Source organism: Elgaria multicarinata, chromosome 2 (genome assembly GCF_023053635.1).
Source record: "Elgaria multicarinata webbii isolate HBS135686 ecotype San Diego chromosome 2, rElgMul1.1.pri, whole genome shotgun sequence".
Taxonomy (NCBI): domain Eukaryota; kingdom Metazoa; phylum Chordata; class Lepidosauria; order Squamata; family Anguidae; genus Elgaria; species Elgaria multicarinata.
Window position 1 is genome coordinate 57,217,894 of NC_086172.1, and position 19,539 is coordinate 57,237,432.

At 38.9% G+C, this 19,539-nt stretch overlaps 1 protein-coding gene across 2 annotated transcripts in view; it reads right to left on the reverse strand.

Moving 5' to 3' along the window:
- The window catches only part of ARHGAP15 (Rho GTPase activating protein 15), a 487,468-nt gene that overhangs the window by 116,183 nt on the left and 351,746 nt on the right, over nt 1–19,539 (reverse strand). The gene's annotated exons all lie outside the window — the stretch shown is intronic.

Genomic DNA, 19,539 nt, shown 5'->3' on the forward strand with positions numbered 1-19,539 from the left:
AAGTTGTAGTTGATGCTATCCAATTACTTATCACCAAGGATTTTGGTAATTCCTGAAAAAAGTCTCTTCATATCATTAATTTGAATCATTATGTTATTACGTGATAATATTAAATGATGACAAATGAAGAAAGAAAATCTTCAAAATTCCTTAGATCTGATACCCTTAGATTTTGCTACAATTTTTCCTTTTGTGTTATTTTCAAAACACAGCAGATTTTATTTTCATAATTTATTTAATTGGCTGTACCAGTGTCCAATCCATTTGTCAATTGGTAATTTATAAGCTATTGTAAACATGGTTCAATCAACACATCATATTTACTCTGAGAAGAGACTATTACATGCCATAGAATGATTTTTGCGTTCTACACACACACTCACACATACTATTTCTGATATGTTATTTCTTTGTTTGCTGAGGTTACATACATCACTAACTAAATGCTATTGTGAATTTCTATGTCTCCTTCATCAATCAAAATGGATCAATTAAAGACTAGTGAAACTAGATCACAACTCCAAAGCTGTATGGTCATATTACCACTTACATTATTACTAAAAAGCCACATCTATATTCCAAACTGGGATACTATAACCCCTTTGTCATTTTCCAATAAAAAAGCCCATACCAAATAGGCAGAGCACACCGTAATTAGCAGCTGGCAGAGAAAGCTGTAAATCTGTATGAGTTCTGAACGATTTGCTTACATTGTTGCTTTGTTGACAAATGATGCTGTACATGTTAATGTTCCTGAAATGTCCCCATTGCACCTGACGTGCCAATAAATGCCAGCCAGCTGTATGAATTATGGAAATAAGATTTTTGTTTATGAAGGTATCCCAGACATTTATTTTACTGCATGCCTCTTGACAGATTTAATGTCTGGAGTTACACTGAGAAGATATTTGCTACCTGACAGAATGGATAATGGAAACTTTAGAGCCTTTTTTTAAAAAAAATTATGGGAGATATGTGTGTATATGTGTGTACACATACATACATACACGTATATATGTATAATTTTACCTTGTGTCTACACGTTTCAGTCTTGGTATAAAGCCTGCATATTTTAAATGAAAGGAAACTAAATTGTTCCTAATGTACAATAAATTGCATAAAGCCACTGCTTCAGTATATAACCAAACAGGAAAAAACGCCAAGTGCTAGTAAGACAAGACACTCTATACAGTGTTATCTGTTTTACTAATAGATTACTTTTTCTCCTATTTATGTTCAGAATCTAATTTGCATGCAACAATGCTAAAACTTTGCATATTGTAAAATAAATAACAAACAAAAGCTTGTAAGACATTTATTTACAAAATTAAAATAATATATATATATATACAAATGCTTAGGCAAGTTAGAAGGAATCTGTTTATGAACAGTGCATTCACTCACAAATAATGTTTGAAATTAGATTAATTCTTAGTAAGAAAATCTAAGCCCTATTTAAAATCATTATCAAGTATTCTTTTAAAAAGCATGCCCTAAAATGATAAGCATTGAAACCTGGGCAAGTGACAATTTCAAAAAATGCCAGCCTTTCAAATGTTCATTCTCAACCTCAGTATTTCCTGGAGGGTTGAGGTTGAAAGGATACTTCGATAATCCTAAAAACAGGCAGTTGTAGAATGCGCAAACAACAAGGGAACTTCCTACATGTTCTAACTGAGAGCTCTTTCAGACGTGGGGGTGGGGGTGGAGTGGGAAATCGTGTTTCTTTACCATTGCTTTTGCTTCTGCCTCTCTTCCACCAAGTGGAAGAGAAGAACCACACAGGGCAGAAAGGGGAAGCAAGCAGTGACCACGTGGCCCATTCAGTGTAGTGGTGCAACGCCCTCTAGTGGGTGTTTTATAGCAAAACTTCTGCACACAGCAGGAAACCATGACAAATGTCGCTATAGCTCAGAAGAGTCACGTTTTGGGGGATTATTTTACAATGAAAAAATGGCAGAAGGAGCAGGAGACACGCAGGAGGAACATGGCATTCTTAAAATGACTTGCAAAGATCCATGAGTGGTGAGCGTGTAATAAAACAGTCATCTGAAGAAGCCCTTAGTTTGCAAAGTTGCAATGGTTGAACAATAGGGCTTTTTGAACTGGCTATTTGGTACTGGTTCCTTTCAACACAATAGGTTCCCTACTCTTTAAGATACAGAACTGTGTCCCACTTTGAGATGACACAGGGAGAAAGATGAAGGAAAGCATCATAACAAATAACTAAATCACCCAGTGAACTTATCCTTGAGAAGATGTTGGATTATTTGTCACAAGAGTCTAGTACTCACATAGAGCACATAGGGTTTATGCAGCAACCCAAATATTCTTTATGTTCTCCCACCTTTCCCCACTGGTATTGCTGCTAAATCTTTGGGTTGTGTATCCCTTTGCCTGTTCACAAGTCCCAGTCAACTTCCTAAGTAAACTCCACCTCCCCCATGTCGCTCACTCACTCCATCAACTCATAGGAACATAGGAAGCTGTCTTACTGTATATCAAGTCAGACCATTGTTCCATCTAGGTTAGTATTGTCTACACTGACTGGCAGCTGCTCTCTGGGGTTTCACATAGGAGTCTCTCCCAACCAGGAGATGCCAGAGATTGAACCTCAAACCATCTGCATGCAAAGCATGTGCTCTACCACTGAGCTATGGCCCTTCCCCCAAATATAGATCATGCTGGAAGGGCATTTGTTTGGAAAATACTAGGTTTTCTTCTGCTGGTCTTCATAGATCCCTCTGACTTCCTCTAGTTTTCTCCATACAATTTGTACTGCTTATTAATAAGGCTTATAAATCTAAGAAGTCACATCTTCCCTTTTGAGAAGGAACCACAAACACTGTGGATTCTGTCTTTTCTATGTAGCTTCCCATTACAGTGAAACACCTTGGAGAGGAAGAATCCTGCATAACAGTTCAATTGGTACATGAATTGGAAGGGTGCCCTCAAGGTCTATTACTGGCTGGCAATATCCCAAGTTATTGGCATGAAACACTTTGGGAGGCCTACTTAAACGCACAAGACACTGGAATTTGTGATCAATGTATTGCCGTTGCAAGCATATAAACCAAAAGGGTGCCATGTATTCAAATCCATGGCAAGTCTCCAAGTCTTTATTCAACCTGTTGAGTGTTGCAGCATTCTATGGGCTAGTGTATACCACTGAAAGTTTTGAAATAGGAAGCACAATACGTCAAATCCCCGCTGTCCAGGCAAGGAAGGATGTTATAGTGCATGCTGGTTTCTACTACTTTACATATATGAAAGGGACATGTTCAGTTCAGAGAGTTGATATGCCATACTCTCTTGGTTGTGAACCACAATGCTGACTGTTATAGTAAGCTACCGTTTGGATGAACCACTGCTTTTGTGCAAAATAGGAGCTTGGACCTCGAAGAATGTGAAGCTACTATAATCCTAGATGTGAGTGTTATGGATCCGTAGAGTCCATAATGTTCACATTACAAGCATAGTGCACACAGGTGTGAATCACCAGGGCATGAGCTGGAATTAGGTTTACCCATATGGAAAAGGCTATTCCATACACTTTTCTACAACTGTATTTTCTATAATAATGATACAGGCCTTAGCTAGACTGGGCTTTATCATGGGGCGAACCCCGGGATCATCCCTGTGCATCCACACGACGCACAGGGGATCCCAGGATCAGGGAGGGATGATCCCTCCCTTGCCCCGGGATAGAGCCCTCCCCTTTGGGCCCGCTGAGCCCAAGACCACGGAACGTGTGGCTTGTTGCCGCGGTTTGACCCGGCTCCGCGTGATTCCTTGCGCGGAGCCAGGAGCACTGTGCCCATCGGGGTTAGGGTGGGGTGGCGAGTGGGGAAACTAAATTAAATTTTAAAAAAACCCACTTATCTTCAGCGCATGAGCGTTCGTGTGCTGCTTCTCCTTTAAAAAATAAAAAATGGTGGGCACAACACCTTTTTTATAAACGGAGGAGGGATCTCATGTTAAACACAATGTGAGATCTTCCCTCCACTTGCCTGGATTATAAGGTAGGTCTAGCTAAGGCTACAGTCTAAGAAATATGAACCCAGCTCCAAAGTTAAGGAATATAATCCCAGCTCCAGAGCTAAAATATTTTTTGCCTTATTATAGTCAGGACAAACATTAACAAACACAATTCCAGCTTCTTTAGCAATACATTTTGGTATATTTTGCATAGTCCCTTCCAGCACCTACTATTTATTAAATGGTTGCTTTGTTATTGATTCGTTAAATTCACTTTGCATGTACTAATCAGTTCTTGCAGAGTTACTTGTGTCTCCCCCTCCTCTTTCCCCAAAGAAAAAGGGAAACAAAGAGCCCAGATGGTTAAAATTATTTTAAAGCAAATATTTAGTGGTTGCAGCTCAATACTTCTGGCACACACTCACCATTATAAAACTGACACTGCGCATTCGCTGTGTTTACTATATTCCCATGGGCTAGGCAAATGAATACCTAGGAGGAGTCTCTCACACATCTGTAAACATATTATGGTGCCATTACAAATGATGGAAAAGTTAAGGATGCCTTGAATACAGAAATAAGATTGCACTGTTTCCTAAGAAGGTCTTTGGCCAGTATTGCTTCCATCCAATATCATCCTAGGGCAATTGCTCTAGGATGTCATTTTCTTTTCCACTGCTCAATTATATGCATTTTGCCTTTTTCAATAACCTAACATTGTAACAATCACATCCTATACTCAGAGGATGACTAAAACCTTTTTAAAAAATGGCAATGACCCCACCTCCCTGATTTCTCTGTTAATTAGAAAAATCAGGAAATGTCAACACAGCAATTGTACTTGTTTTTAGTTGGTCACTGAGATTCTTTTAAAGCGCACTCATGACTGGCCACTCATGGCTCTTTGTGGGTCATTTTGATGGCGCAATGATTCTCCTGTACGTCTTGCACTCCTTCTGCTGTTTTTTTGTTACAAAATAAGACTCCAAAACCCCAACTCTTCTGAACTATAACAATATTTGTTGCTATTTCCTGCCATGTGCAGGAGAAGTTGCACTACAAAACACCCAATAAAGGATGCTGTCTGGCTAAAATGAATGGGCCATGTGGTCACTGCTTTCTTCCCCATGTGATTCTCCTTGTTCCTATTGCAGAAGAGAAACAGGAAGCAGAGCGATGGTAAAGAAATGTGATTTCCCCCCATCTGAAAACACTCACTTTAACACCCACCTGGAAATATGAGAGGCATTTCTGGTAAAGCAAGTATCTGTTTTCTAGGAACCATTTATCCTGAATCCATTTTCCAGAAGCAGATTCAGATAATAAATGAGGCAGAACTTCCTACATGTGTACTCACAGCAAAATGGACACCCATGTGATTTTTAGACATGACAAACTGGTGTCCACGTTTTTTGTATATTTACTAGGGGGAAAAATCTCTTCTGTGGTGACAGTTAATAGTGGCTAATGCTCAAATGGCTGGGGAATTAGTTGCTGAGAACTGTCTTTCTTTTGTGAAATGTGTGTGCGTGAGTGCATGCGTGTGTGAGAGAGAATCTGGAGATTACTTCTTTTTCTTTTCTTTTTTTTCAAATCTTACACCAGCACAATGTTCACTACACACTGCACTAACTGCATGTTTTAATTGTATATATTGTATATTTCAGCAAGAGATAGACAGATTCTATATGACATTATTTTTTTAGGACAGGCAACTTGGACCCCTCCAGATGTTCTGCCCTACAATGTCCATCAGCCCTAGTCAGTATAGCCAATGATGAGGGATGATGGGAGTTGCAGGCCCTGATATCTGGAGGGCCAGAAGTTGCCCACCTCTGTTTTATATGAATATGGTAACAGAAGGATGAATGACAGTAGGGGCTAGAATGGATGGGTGGAGTTAGTGTCAGATGAGAAAGTCAGTTTGAAGTGGGAACTGCAGACACTTAGGCCCTTTCTACACGTAAGGATTATCCCAGGAAAATGGAGGGATCATCCCTGCCTGCTCCTGGGATCCTCTGTGTGTCATTTGCATGCACAGGGATGATCCCGGGACGATCCCTGGAAAAAAGGCAGGTGTAGAAACAGCCATAGTGACACTTAGTGAGGGGTCAGAAAGAGTTTGTTGAATTTATGGGATCAGAGATAGAGTGAGAAGAATCAGAAGGAAGTGTTAGGGCCAGAATTAATGACTGCCAACTTGGCTGATGACCATCAATCTGGATGACTTTAAAAGGGGATTAAATCTATTCCGGGAGGATCATGTTATCAATGGGTACTAGACATGACTGGGTGATATATTACCTCCAGTATCAGATGTACTAATCCTCTGAATACCAGGTACTATTGTACTCAGGTTCTGCTTGTAGGCTTCTCATAAGCGTCTGTGGGAACTGAATGCTGGACTAGATAGCCCTTTAGTCTGATCCAGCAGTGCTCATCTTAAGATCTTACTCAAAAGACAGTAAAAAATGGGAGTCCATGATGTTAAGTTAGGTTATTAGATAGAACCATTATTTATTATTCTTTATCAGATGACTACTTGTTCTGGATGTTACATTCCACAGGTAAATATATGTTTAATATTTTAACTCCCTGTGTTCTGGTCCTGGAGGTTTCTAAGGTCACCCCCCCATGTACTGACTTTGATATAAACAGTTAAGTACATAAAATAACTTTCTAACTTTTCAGTGATTATATCCAGATACTGTATATATTTGGACCACTGAAAAGAAGCTAGCAATGATTTTAGATTGTGGTATTAATTGTGGTATGAATACTATTGTTCTTTGTGAATCAGTAGGTGGTGGCAGTGTGAATTTTGGAGGATTTGGGGGAAGTCTGGACTCATTGGACCAGCTGATTGACTTAACCAGTGATCTCTATGAGCTAGGGCCTTGTAGGTGGGATCCAGATACATCACAGATACATTAAACAAAACTTTCAAAAGCTTTAGATTCATTTTCCTTACAACGTATGATGATTTTCTTCAGTTCTACAATGTGCCATTGATGTAATTCAGAGAGAAAGAATGGAGGGACAGGGGGTGGGGTTTGGGGAAGAAGAAGGAAAGGAAAAAAGAAATGCTGCTAATGTCTGTGCGGGTTAATGGCTCAGGATTAAGTGATACAACGGTTAGTTCAGCACATAGCAGTTCTGCCTGCTAGGAATAACTTTCTAACTTTTCAGTGATTATAGCTGAGGGTTATATATATTTGGACCACTGAAAAGGAGCCAGCCATGATTTTAGATTGTGGTATTAATTGTGGTATGGAATACTTAAGCTTTTTGGCACAGTCACATAGTAATGCATGAGAACGTTGCATTGCAGGCGGCTAGTCTCATATTACTATCACAATGCAGGCTACATAATACGACCACCAGACACATTTTTCTTCTAACCATTCTACTAGCAGTGTCTTAGAAATGGTCTGTTTGGGAATGTATAGAAATAACGGAGGGAAGGATCCGACTATTTCTAATGTGAAAAGAAAAAGAAGCACAGTTTCCTTTCCAGCAAGCTGCTGACCCACTGTTTACTTGCTAGTCTTATTGATATTTTTAGACTGAACTGAGTGTGGCAAAAAGGGATCTTTAATGAGATACTCATGGACTTGTTTGATGAGATCAAGGCAATGGAGCTTATTCCACTTAGACAAAGTTGCTAAGAAGAAATTACGGCGAACCCATTCATTTCCCTCATAACCCTTCCTTGTGTTATGTTCACAGCTCAGGAACCAGGGCTGCATGGTTTCTTCCTGCACTGTAAAAGTAATGACAGAAGTCACAGGTTGTGTGAGAAGAGCACTTTCCCACACCAGCATTGTTCCCCAGGAAAGCTTAGTCAATGCTAGAGTGGGGAGAAGTCTCAGTGATCTACTCCTATGTGGCCTTGAGTTTCTGACATTACCTTGTGCCATGAGAAGAAAGTCGCTCACTATTCAACAGCTCCCACAATAAGATGGTAATCTGAGAAGGGACCTTAAGATAAAATATTAAGACATGCCAGTTGAAAAATGTTTGACCCACATTTGTTCTTTTATTCTTTTACTTTTATAGTTAATAATGTGTTGATTTATAGACTAGCCAGAGACAGAATATCACTCATATGTAGAATTTGGGGTTATGGGTTTTGCATTACAAACAACTAGCCCCTTTTTTGAGAAATAAAATAAAACCCCTGTCATTTATGTAACTTATATTTCCCACAGTAACAAATATGTGTGTTTTATTGACTAAGGCTAACACATGCAACATAAATTTTCCTCTGCTGTATCTGGTCAGATATTGAAATATGGCACATCCTAAATTATTGTTTCTAAAGTTATAAAAACAGTTTAAAAAGATGAAATAATCATTTAATTCCAAATAAACCATCAGTTCATGCAGTCCTTGCTTTGAAAATGTAATTCTGAATTTCCCTTGAATAAGAAGGAGCAACATCATTTGAATCTCCATGTGACTGATGACAACAATGATATTTGGAGAAGTCTTGTGTTAAAATGGCACCCTTTCAGCAAATAAAATAAAAATAAAAATCATGTAACTTGTTCAATGTGTAATATTCACAGCTGGCCTTCTGGGAATAGAAAATTGGGAAATTATAATATCAATGGTTATCACTAACTCTTACAGGCATCAACTAATGCCAAGAATCCAAAAGGATAGGAGTTTGGAAGTGAATGGAGTTATAGATAGATAGATGCCAATATAATTAGAGGAAAGCCACTGTCAGACACAGTAATAATAATAATGATAGCTTTAAAGATCATGTAAGCACACTGCAGAAATAATATCAGAATAAATGTTTTCTTATATAAAACAACAGCAGTGCACCATTTGCAATGAATAGGCTGACAGTATTCCACAAATTCTTATACCAATAAGGATGCTAAGTGTGGTCAAATTGAGTTCATCATAGTATAAGTAGAGAATTGACCATATATTAAGCTAGTAAACCTTTCTCCTCTCTCCACCCCACCCCCAATTCCAAAGGGCTAAAGATCACAGACAGGGTAGGTACCCTAATTTTAATGACCACAAAATAGTGGCTCATTGGAGAAGAAGCCTAAACGCATACCTTTCACCAACAATGATAGAATTTTTTTTAAAAAGGTAAATTTGGTTATAATCATGTGTTATGATGCAGCCAAAGTGAAGCACTTGTTAATCCCATTTATTTCAGTGGGGGTGATTAAAGCATATTTTAAATTTTCTATTGAAAACTCATTTAACCAAGTCACAAAATTTCCAATGATTTTGAAGACAGAGGCTTGCACTCATAGTCATCTGGAATGTGAAAGCAAAAGAAGATAATCTTGTTTTGTTATTTTTCACACACTGGTTAGTGTTGTAATGATTAATTATTTTGTCAGGTGCCATTTTCAAAATGGGAAAAAATGTAATTAATTACAAAAAACCCCTAATTGTTTTAAAATGTGTTCACATTTTAAAGGCAGAGAGTTACTGCATTTAAACATTTGTGTCTATGTTAGATTTTAAATACCTAGCATCCGCCCCTGCCCCTTAAATTAGGGATTTTCCTGTGCATTTTATTCAAAATCTAATTTTGTTGTATTCAACAGAGTTAAATATAGCCTAGAATTTTACGCATTCATAGTGTTAAGTTCTGTAATGAAGTTTTACAAGAGATACACTTTTAATTCAAATGCTGAAACCATTCAATGAAAATTAAACTTCCTAAATCAGTGCGAAAGAGACTGATAAGAAGTGGAATTTAAAACGGTTATAATAATAAGCATTTCTGGCACTATCCAGCAAATATTAATCACTCTAGCACCCCACTGATTTCAGTGCAAGAGTTTATGCTTAACACTCCCTCAATGAAGTCAATGGGGTCCGTAAGTGCATCACTTTGGCTGGATCATGTTCAGGGTTGTTAGTGATGGGGTTAAACTTATACTGAAACCTAGCAGGGTAACACCTTGAAAAATGATCATATTCTTTCTAGGATATGGTATTAGTATTGACAATATTTTGAGTGTCCATATTTTCAGTTCTTCTAGTATATTTGGTGGAGCCACATCTGGACAAGAAATCTTCCCTAAATGGAAGCTATGATAAAAATGAGAAATGCCTAAAGAGAAAAGAAAAACAGCATGCTATTACTATTAACCCAAGAACAATGTGCATGATTTGCACTTTTTATAAACAAAAAATGCATCAGGATTATTACAAAACATATAGCACATACGTGGGTTTTTTTTAAAAAGAAAATAACTCCTTGATAGCAAAAAGTAGTGTTCTGTAGATACCAGCACATATTGAAAAACTAGGCTTAACACAGCAGATTTGTTGTGTAGATCACATAGTCTAGCAGTAAGTATGAAACTTCAGTATCTGTACAACCTTTTCCTCTAAAGCTAAAAGCTTCTTCCAATTCTATCTTGTATTTCTGTAATAAGAGTTCATAAAACTCCGTGAAAATACTACTGGAAACAGACAAATTAAACAATGGGAATATAATAAAATATGCCGGAATATTTCTGTAGTGGTAACACTGCTTCTTTGCTGGAATTAACACATCCTTTAAAAACATTTTAAAATGAATCTATAACATATGAGTTCAGCTTTCATTACTCTTCTGTAAGAAAACAATTATATTTATGTGATAAACTGTTCTGTGTTAATAACATAATGTTTATATAACTAGCCACTTAAATAGTTGTTGACATTCTTTTATATGGAGCAACAGCCTACATAACTTTTGAAATCCATTTTACAGTGTCTTTACTGGTATCGTACGTTACATACTTCCTACTAGAGGGAAGAAAATGCTGCATGTAATTTCACTGTAAACCCGCCAAAGTACATGGACACATTTTCTAGCTTACTAAGAATTGGTGCAAAGTTATCGGAACAGTTTACTTTTTATAGCTCTTTGAATGAAGAGCATCAAAGGTCTGTAGCACTTACGAAAACAAAAATAAAACTGACTGAAAGCAGTTTTAATTTTTAAGTGATTGTAGATCACCCGGTATGTAATTTGCACCCCTCTCCAAGGGATGCTGGCAGCATTGTTTGGTTTTACACAGTATCTTGTTGTAAGAGATTTCATTTACAAAAAGAAAAGGCCATTCTGATAGTTTTTGCAATACTGCTTTTGTGCCTGTCAAACATAACACTGTTTTTCCAAAAGATTTTTCCTGAAAGGATAGAAACACTGATCTAAAAATCTTCCAGCTCCACCGAGACTTAAGCTACATTGATCTGAACATGGTGAGGATGGGTTATCCTCTCAGTGTTTTCTGTTGCTGCTGGATGGAGAGATTTTGCTGAAAGTAAAAATGACATCGGCATTTACGTCTTGCAGGGATCCAGCAATGCTGCGTCTGACTTACACCTTGAGCTAGCCTATTAGTTCAAGAATGGTCTCGAGCAACAGTCTGTACTACTTTAGATTCAGTAATGGAAAAAGAAAATATGTATACTTGCATGGGAAATGATTTCTGTTCTATTTTTCCACCTCCCAACTGGGAGTTTGGTAATTCTAATAATCCAGAGTTGCTCCTTTATTAATCTAATTGCTCCTTTATTAGTTGGAAGTTATAAAACCTTATCAAAGGAGCATAATACATTCAGAAGTAGCACCTAATGGAAGGGAAATCTACACAGTCAGTTATTTTATTATCACTGGAACTCAACTCAACTGATGTTAACTATAAAGTTTAGAGCAGCCCACCCAGCCCCATCCTCAGACAAAACCCCACACACAAATCCTTAAGGCATGCTGCTTCCAATTTAGTGCAATCATGCCTCTTACTGGCTGACAGAAGATGCAACATGGGCAGTCACACACAAATTGAGTATTCATGGAGACTTTGAAATGTACAACGAGAAGAATAACATGCATTCTGTAGATAATTCTTTTATTGTGTTTTTTAAAAGTTGCATCCAAAAAGGAGCATAACTTTGACCCAAATCTGTAGCTATGATTAAAATCTAGTGTTGAAGACAGATACTAGAAAAGAAGTAAGGATAAATGGACAGAAATGAAACATGGATAAATGGAGGACTTCACTTTCTACCACTGTCATTTCAAAACAAAACAAAAGCAAGTACAACATTTTCAAAAAGAAAAGTGACCCGGGTTGCTTATTTTCCAGAGGAGATGTCTAATGAAATATGAACTAAAGTGTCTCATCCCCATCTCTCTTTCTTTTTAGGCATTGATTTTAGCACTCATGGAAGCAATTCTAAGCTTGATACATCTTCTTTTAAAAAATCAAGAAATTTGGCAGTAGACTCTTCCTTATGCTACTACTGCTCGCAGCCTAATTAGCCCTTGTCACCTCTGTTGTGACTATTATTAAGGGTACCAAATTGTGGCAAGTAAGATGACAACCAGAACCAACACTTCTATTTGTATGTGGATTGCAACCGGATCACACGTGGGTCAAGGGAAAAGGCACTGGATAGAAATGGTTTTGCTCCACCCATCTCCTGCTTCTCCTGTTAGACTCAGTGGTTAGTGCTAGGAAAAAGTAATAACACAGGAATGGCCTCCTGGATTGGACCAAAGCCTGTTCAGTCCATCATTCTGTCTCCAAAGGTCACTATCTACATGCCTCTAGGAAATCTGTAAGGAGGATTCTGGAATGCAATATCACCATTCACTAGAAGCTTGGGGCTTATGAGCTTGAATTTCAGGCTGACCATGGCCAACTGATTGGTGTAGGTGAAAGAGCCACACTGCCTTCTCTTAGTAGTGAACTAACAGCTCTCCTATGGATCAAGAAACTTAACCTTGCCAACTTCTAGAATACATGCCTGAGGATTCAACTCAATGTATTAATGATGCAGGAGACTGCATTTATGATGTGATTTAGCTTGCTTGTTGAAACTTCAAGAAGATGCTTCTGGAAAAATGATCGATTGATAGGTCCCCCCCCTCTCCCAGTTATCCTTATCCTGCCCTTCTTCTAAAGAGCTCAGAGTGTTATATACTGCTCTTTCCCCTCTCATTTTATCCCACAACAATCCTGTGAAGTAGGCTGAAGGTCAGCAATCGCAATGGAAGAACAGGGATTTGAAGCTAGGTCTTCCTACTCTATTTAAAAGGCTAATTGTAATTGCTACCCTCTCCCCCCTGCCCCCCCCCAACAATTTGGCTCAGCACTGTCACACTGGGGGAAGTGGGGGTTTAACCTTTTCCCATCGCATCATTTTTCTGAACTAAATCCCACACCCCATTCTGATATTTTCTCCATGAGGCAGAACATCCAAGTGACTTTTTATAAAACAGTGGGAGATCCTATGAGGATCACTCACCATGAAACGAAAATATGCCTCCTATGCACTATTTTAATGAGGCATTAATTGATCGCAGCTTTCATTATTTGGGTTTTAGCTAAATTTTCAACCTGAAAATTAAACAATCTACTTCTAACTTTATGTATGTTGACAGCATTAAATGTAAGCTGATTCATAATGACCTAAACACAGGGAAATATGGTTCCAAGGTTCAAGCCCCCTATTCTGGAGTAGGGTCATTGGGCTTTTCTGCTCAAGACATTTATCGTATGCTTGTCATTCCTTACTCATGATTGTTTACTGGTTCTTTAGACAATATCATGACCATCCTATTTCACGTCTTTATCTAATCAGCATGTTTGGTGAGATTTTTAGAGGAGGGGAAATGCGGGATTTAATTATGAAAGTGAAAGAAAGCACTAATTCCACTTGTGTGCTTGTGCAATTCTGCTATACCACAGTGCCATCTAGAGGTGATGTAGTGGGAAAGCAGGAAAGGAAATGCTCCTCTTGTAGTGCTTGGATCTCAATTCTGTGATGAAACCAAAAGTAGATATAGAGGATTAACAGCCGATTAACAGTCTTGTGTATAAAAGCTGTTTCTTGCAGTTGAGCTAGTTTAAGGATTGCAGACTAATTAGCTGAACTTTTGTGGCAAAGCCTTCCACTGGAAAGTACAAAGGAAACTATGGATAGGATCAGACTGAGTAGTCCCATCAGTAGGAATTAAATAAGTCATGACTAACTTAATCTGGATCCAGCCCAATGTAGTTCCTTTAGTACAATCCAGCATGAGCATGGCACATAATGCTTCAAAAATATAAACATTGGCATCTTCATACACAAGAGTCTGGTGCAAGTACTTTAGCGCCTTCTCTGTACTTTCCCCCCACTGGTCATCATAGTATTGTAGCATGCAAAACATGAGGCTCAGTCCTTTGCTTCATTTGTCACAGGGCCGATTAGTTCATTGCCTAAGCTAACATTAGTTTATCACAGCCAAAATTAAACATGATCCAACCAAAGTCAGGCAGTTTAAAATCCACTGATCTGTAGGAAAGAGTTAAGCATGGTTTCATTCTGGTGTCCCCAACATGATACCTATGGGCACCAATGTGTCCATGGATATCTCTCTAGGCACCCACCAAACTCTCTGCTCTCCCAGTTTTTTAAAAATATGTTTCTTTTTTATGTTTTTAACTTGGAGGCTGGCATGCTGTGAAACCCAGGCCTTCAGTACTATCTTTATTTCCAAGAATGCCTCTGGGCTCCATGTAACCCACAGAGGCATCCTTGAACAATAAAAATGGCTGGTGGCTACACCACAGTGCTTTGTTTTGAAGGGCAGCCCCCAGAAGGGAAGAAACAGTAAGTTGCAGGGTGGTTGGGAGCATCCTAGGAGGCCAAACCATTTATAAATGGAGCTTAGAAGTGAGTAACTTTGGTTGGATCCTGTATATTGCACATGTTAGTATTTCATACATACTACATGCACACACCCTTAACAATGCAACTGGGTTCATACAGTACATATTAAATATTCACATCACATCAGTTTATATTCAGTATTTTTAGTCAAACAGCTATTCAGCCGGCCACTGAAGCTAGTTAACTGGGAGTGGGGGATTGTTATTAACGTGTGGCTCTCTCTTTTGCTGGCAAAAGAGGAACTTTTGCTGTGGATGCTATAAAATGTTACCATTATTTCACGTTAATAGGATGCCAAAGAAAATGGCTAATAATACATTATACAATTAGATGCCTTTCATATCAGTGCATCTATTAACGTAAAATATATTCAGAAGGGTTGGGATTTGCAATTTTTAGTTAGGATTGTCCATGTGTGAAAACTAAATTATTTATTCTGTTTTTAAGTTCTGGATACATCAGCTTGCAATTATACGCATTATGTTTGAGTGCTTTGTCATATGCCTGAGATTTGAGCAAATAAAAACATGCATCTTCTTTGTATAGAGGAAACTTCATTTTATATAGTGCCTGAACTTTAGAAACCTTTAAAGTACACTTCCTTTCCCAAAGTGTCTGTGAAAGAGAATCATCTGTCATTAGGTTGATATAGATAGGACTCTGAGGTCTTAGCTAGACCTAAGGTTTATCCTGGGGTCGTCCCGGGGTTGTCCCTGCCTGCTCCCGGGATATCCTGTGTGTCATTTACATGAATAGGGATGACCCCGGGACAATCCCGGGATAAACCTTAGGTCTAGCTAAGGCCTGAGTCTCAAATATACTGGGTTGGATCAAGACATACCTAGACCTATTATAACTTAAGTTCCATTGATTTCAGTGGGTCTACTCTTAAGTATAATTAAGTCTAGATGCAACCCAAAGCCAGGAGACTTACACTCTGTTCCATATGGCAAATACTTAAACAAATTTTAGCTGTGGTGAGGATGATCTGGATGTCAGAAAGCAGAGAACTCCCATTTCCAAAATTGGCTTGTAAATTCAGAAACTTATATCAAAGACAAAATAAACCCAGTCAGTTGGTTTGACTCTTACCTGAAGCCACTTGCAAGCTGGCCATTTTATTTTTCACACCTGCCATTTCTTTATGGTCTCCAGATGTGGAATCACGGAGAGCAATCAAAAGGAACTGGACTAAATATGGATGGAGAAAGCATCAGCCAACAGCGATTCTGGTGATCCTGCAGCTGGAAGAAGTGCTGTCCTGATTTGTAACTCCTGATGACTGTACATGTATATAGCTATGATAATATCTTATTTATTTAATTTGTATCCTGGTTTTTTGACTGGAGTCCCCAAGGCAGCTCACAATATTCAAAATATACAAGAGCAAGTATATGATGGCAGGATACATTTCAGGGAGCTGTCTTCATGGTGCTGGATTGGTGCCGTCTCCCTCCTCAACTCTGCACTTTCCCTCTCCCGGGGCGCCCCCCAACCCCATGATTTCCCTCTCCCAGGGCAGCACTGGGTAATCCTGATGCCGAGGAGGGAGTGTGGTGCTTCTGGGTGGCCATTTGCGTCCCAGAGCCGCCCCCACTCTCTTCCTGGTGGAAGGTGAGCAATTGCTGGTCGCCTTCCACCAGGCTCTGCCCCAGGTTGGTAACCAATCACTGGTCACCTTCCACCAGGCTACACCCCCAGATTGGCCTCAGATTGGCCATGGAGTGATGTTACATGACTGAAGTGCTGTGTTGATGTTGCTCCCTTTGAAAAAGATGGGGTAAATCACTGAGTTTTTCAAAACGCAGCATCGTGGGGAAGCCCTGTGGTGGGTGCAAATCTGTGCCTGCATTGTCTAACCAATGGGGCACAGATCCACATCCACCGTAGGGTTTTCCCTGCATGTAGACAGCTCCCAGGTGAGTTAGGAGCAAGCATATGATGGCGTCTTCGCCTCCCTCCCTCTCCTGATTTTTCCTCCACAAAATGTGTTTTGACATTTCTTCATGTTCCTAGGGAAAGCTGGAAAGGATTACATAGAGGGAAAAGAATACCAAATTATTTCTGTTCTGTGCTTGTGCAAGTGCACACAATCTATCTCAGAATTCTAGGGGAGTAAAGGACATGTTTCAAAGGCACATAGCATCACAAACAAACAAGTTGCACTATGCCAATAGTGTGCCTGTAGAGAAGGAATATGTCAAGTAAAATTCCTCCAGAAGGAAAATTGAAAGGCCCAAATGCCAAAGGGAGGGAAATTCCTTCCAAACCCCAAATCAGCCATTCACATTATCTCCAGAACCTTAGGGTTCAAAATCAAACAAACCCAAAGTAGTAATCTTTTATCAATATTTTTCTATTAGGCAAGCTATAGATATTATTTGGACTCCCTAATGTTATTTCAGTATGCTAATGTTCTAAAGTACTATGGATTAAAGTTTCATTATTAAGCAAAGGGATGTTCATCTGTAATGGAAGGTATTTTGAGGGAAAGCAGAGGGGGGAGGAGGGAGGAGAAAGTATTTCCCACCCAGGGTAATAAATGTTACCATGTCATCTGGGTTTTTGTTGCCTTTCAAAGTGTAAAGAATGCCACAAATACCATGGAAAACTCAAATTCCACAGTGTGGTGAGATGGTTATTTGTTCCCAACACCACACAGGATGATATTACATAAGTTTCAAATAGTATTGGTCTTTTATAGTATAGCCAGCACTTTCATTTCTTAGCAACCATTTCATATAAACCAAAGAACCACAGAAATTAAATGGAAAAGAAATAGTATGAGTTACCTTGTCACACACTAGAAGTTCTGCATTTTCACCATGAATCTCTGGCTCTAATTCACAAACCAATTCAACTGAGGTGTGCAAATTTAAATCAACATTTTTTTTTAAATTTTACATCAGTGCAATAAATTCAGCAAAAATACAAATATCTTAACTTGGTGAATTAGGATCCTGATCCATCAAAACATAAGAAGAGCCGTGCTAGATCAGACCAAAGGTCCTTTGAGTCCAGCATTCTGTTCACACTATGGCCAACCAGCTGCCCATAGGAAACCCACAAGCAGGATATGAGCGCAACAGCCCTCCTGCCCATGTTCCCCAGCAACTGGTGTATATAGGCATACTGCCTCTGATACTGGGAGTAGATTATGGCCATCAGGACTAGTGACCATTGACATGCCTATATAGGCTTTTTCATTGTGAAAGTTTGAAATGGAAAAGAAACACAAAACTGTTATAAAGTAAACAGGAAGACTAAGTAAGAACTTAACATGAAAGGATGCATCCAGCAAACATTTTTTTATAGGAATGTAATTTACCAAAATGAATTGGGTTCCTCCTCCTCCTCCTCCCGTTGTTGTTGTTATTATTATTCACGTTTATATACCACTTCCCAACGAAATTATTGAAGCAGTGAACAATAATGTCAACACTAAAGCATAATAATAAATACAACAATAAAATAATCAACGATGAAGAACAAATCTGTAAGTGGTTGGATCACACCTCAGTGAAGGCCTGCACACAGCGACAGGTCTTAAGGATAGGTCTAAGAGTCAATACTGTAGACGCTTCTCTGATGTTAACTGGGAGTGTGTTCCAGAGGGCATGTATTGCAACACTAAATGCTGTATTACTAGTAATCTCAGCCCAACCTACCCCACAGGGCTGTTGTTGTGAGGATAAAATGGAGAGGAGGAGGATTACGTATGCCGCCTTGGGTTCTTTGGAGGAAAAAAGGCGGGATATAAATGCAATAATAAATAAATAATAATAATAAAATGAATCTCTCACCATGATATGCTACCATCAAAAGAATTCCTTCACGAAGACCAAGCAGGGACATAAGGGCGAAGACTAGGCAGAAATATATTGCTCTGATTCTCTCTCTAGTGCAAAAAACTATTTGTATTATCGCCAAGGCAGACCCAACCTACTTTTCACACTTATAGAATAATTCTGTACCTGCCTACTCAGAAGTAAGTCCTATTCCGTTCAATGGGACATATTACCAAGTAAGGGTGTATAGGATTGCAGCTTTAACACCTTAAAACAAACTGTTGATTAGGTGTGCCATACAGAATGTTATATGCATCCTGACAGCCGACATTCAGATACAGCAGAAAGCCATGAGGAAGGTAGAGGTGGCAGCATGCCTCCCATTCACTTGCACGCTGCCATCACCAGCTCTCTCGCTTACTCTTTTTACACAGTTTTCTCCCTGATAACATCTCCTCCTTATTAATTCCCTCATCCTCTCAGTCACTCCCACTATCCCACACATGGCTCCACTTTATTATTATATTCCCACACATCTAGGGAACTTTTGTGAAGCTGTAAAGGCCTTTAATTTGGAGTCATCTGAAGCACATTTGTTTTTCAATGCTGTGCTAATCAAAGACAATAGATTTGGAAGCCCCTCCATGTTTCAAATTCTGACTGCCAAAAAGCAATGGAGCCCAGGGGAAAACGTCTTCTCCTAGCTTGAGGAATCTGAGAGCATTGTTGGCGGCCAAATTCCTATCGAGCTGAGAATCGGACCAAGGCAACCTGGAATGCTTAACTTTGGGGATGGAGCAGAGACAAAATAAGCAATGACAGGAAGAGGACTATTTAGAATCAGAGGCAAAAGCTACCAAATCAATACCAAAGAAAACTGGTGAATCTTTTCAAAGTTTTTAGATGAACAGAAATACTCTCATCTTAAATTGGTATGCAACCTATCTCACAGAGCACTATGTAAATCTGAGAGCATCCTTTTTTGCATGAAAGTAACTGTGATCTGCATTAGCAGAAATACATCATCAAGATATTTTAAAATCTGCTAGTACACTTCAAACACTTCTGTAGC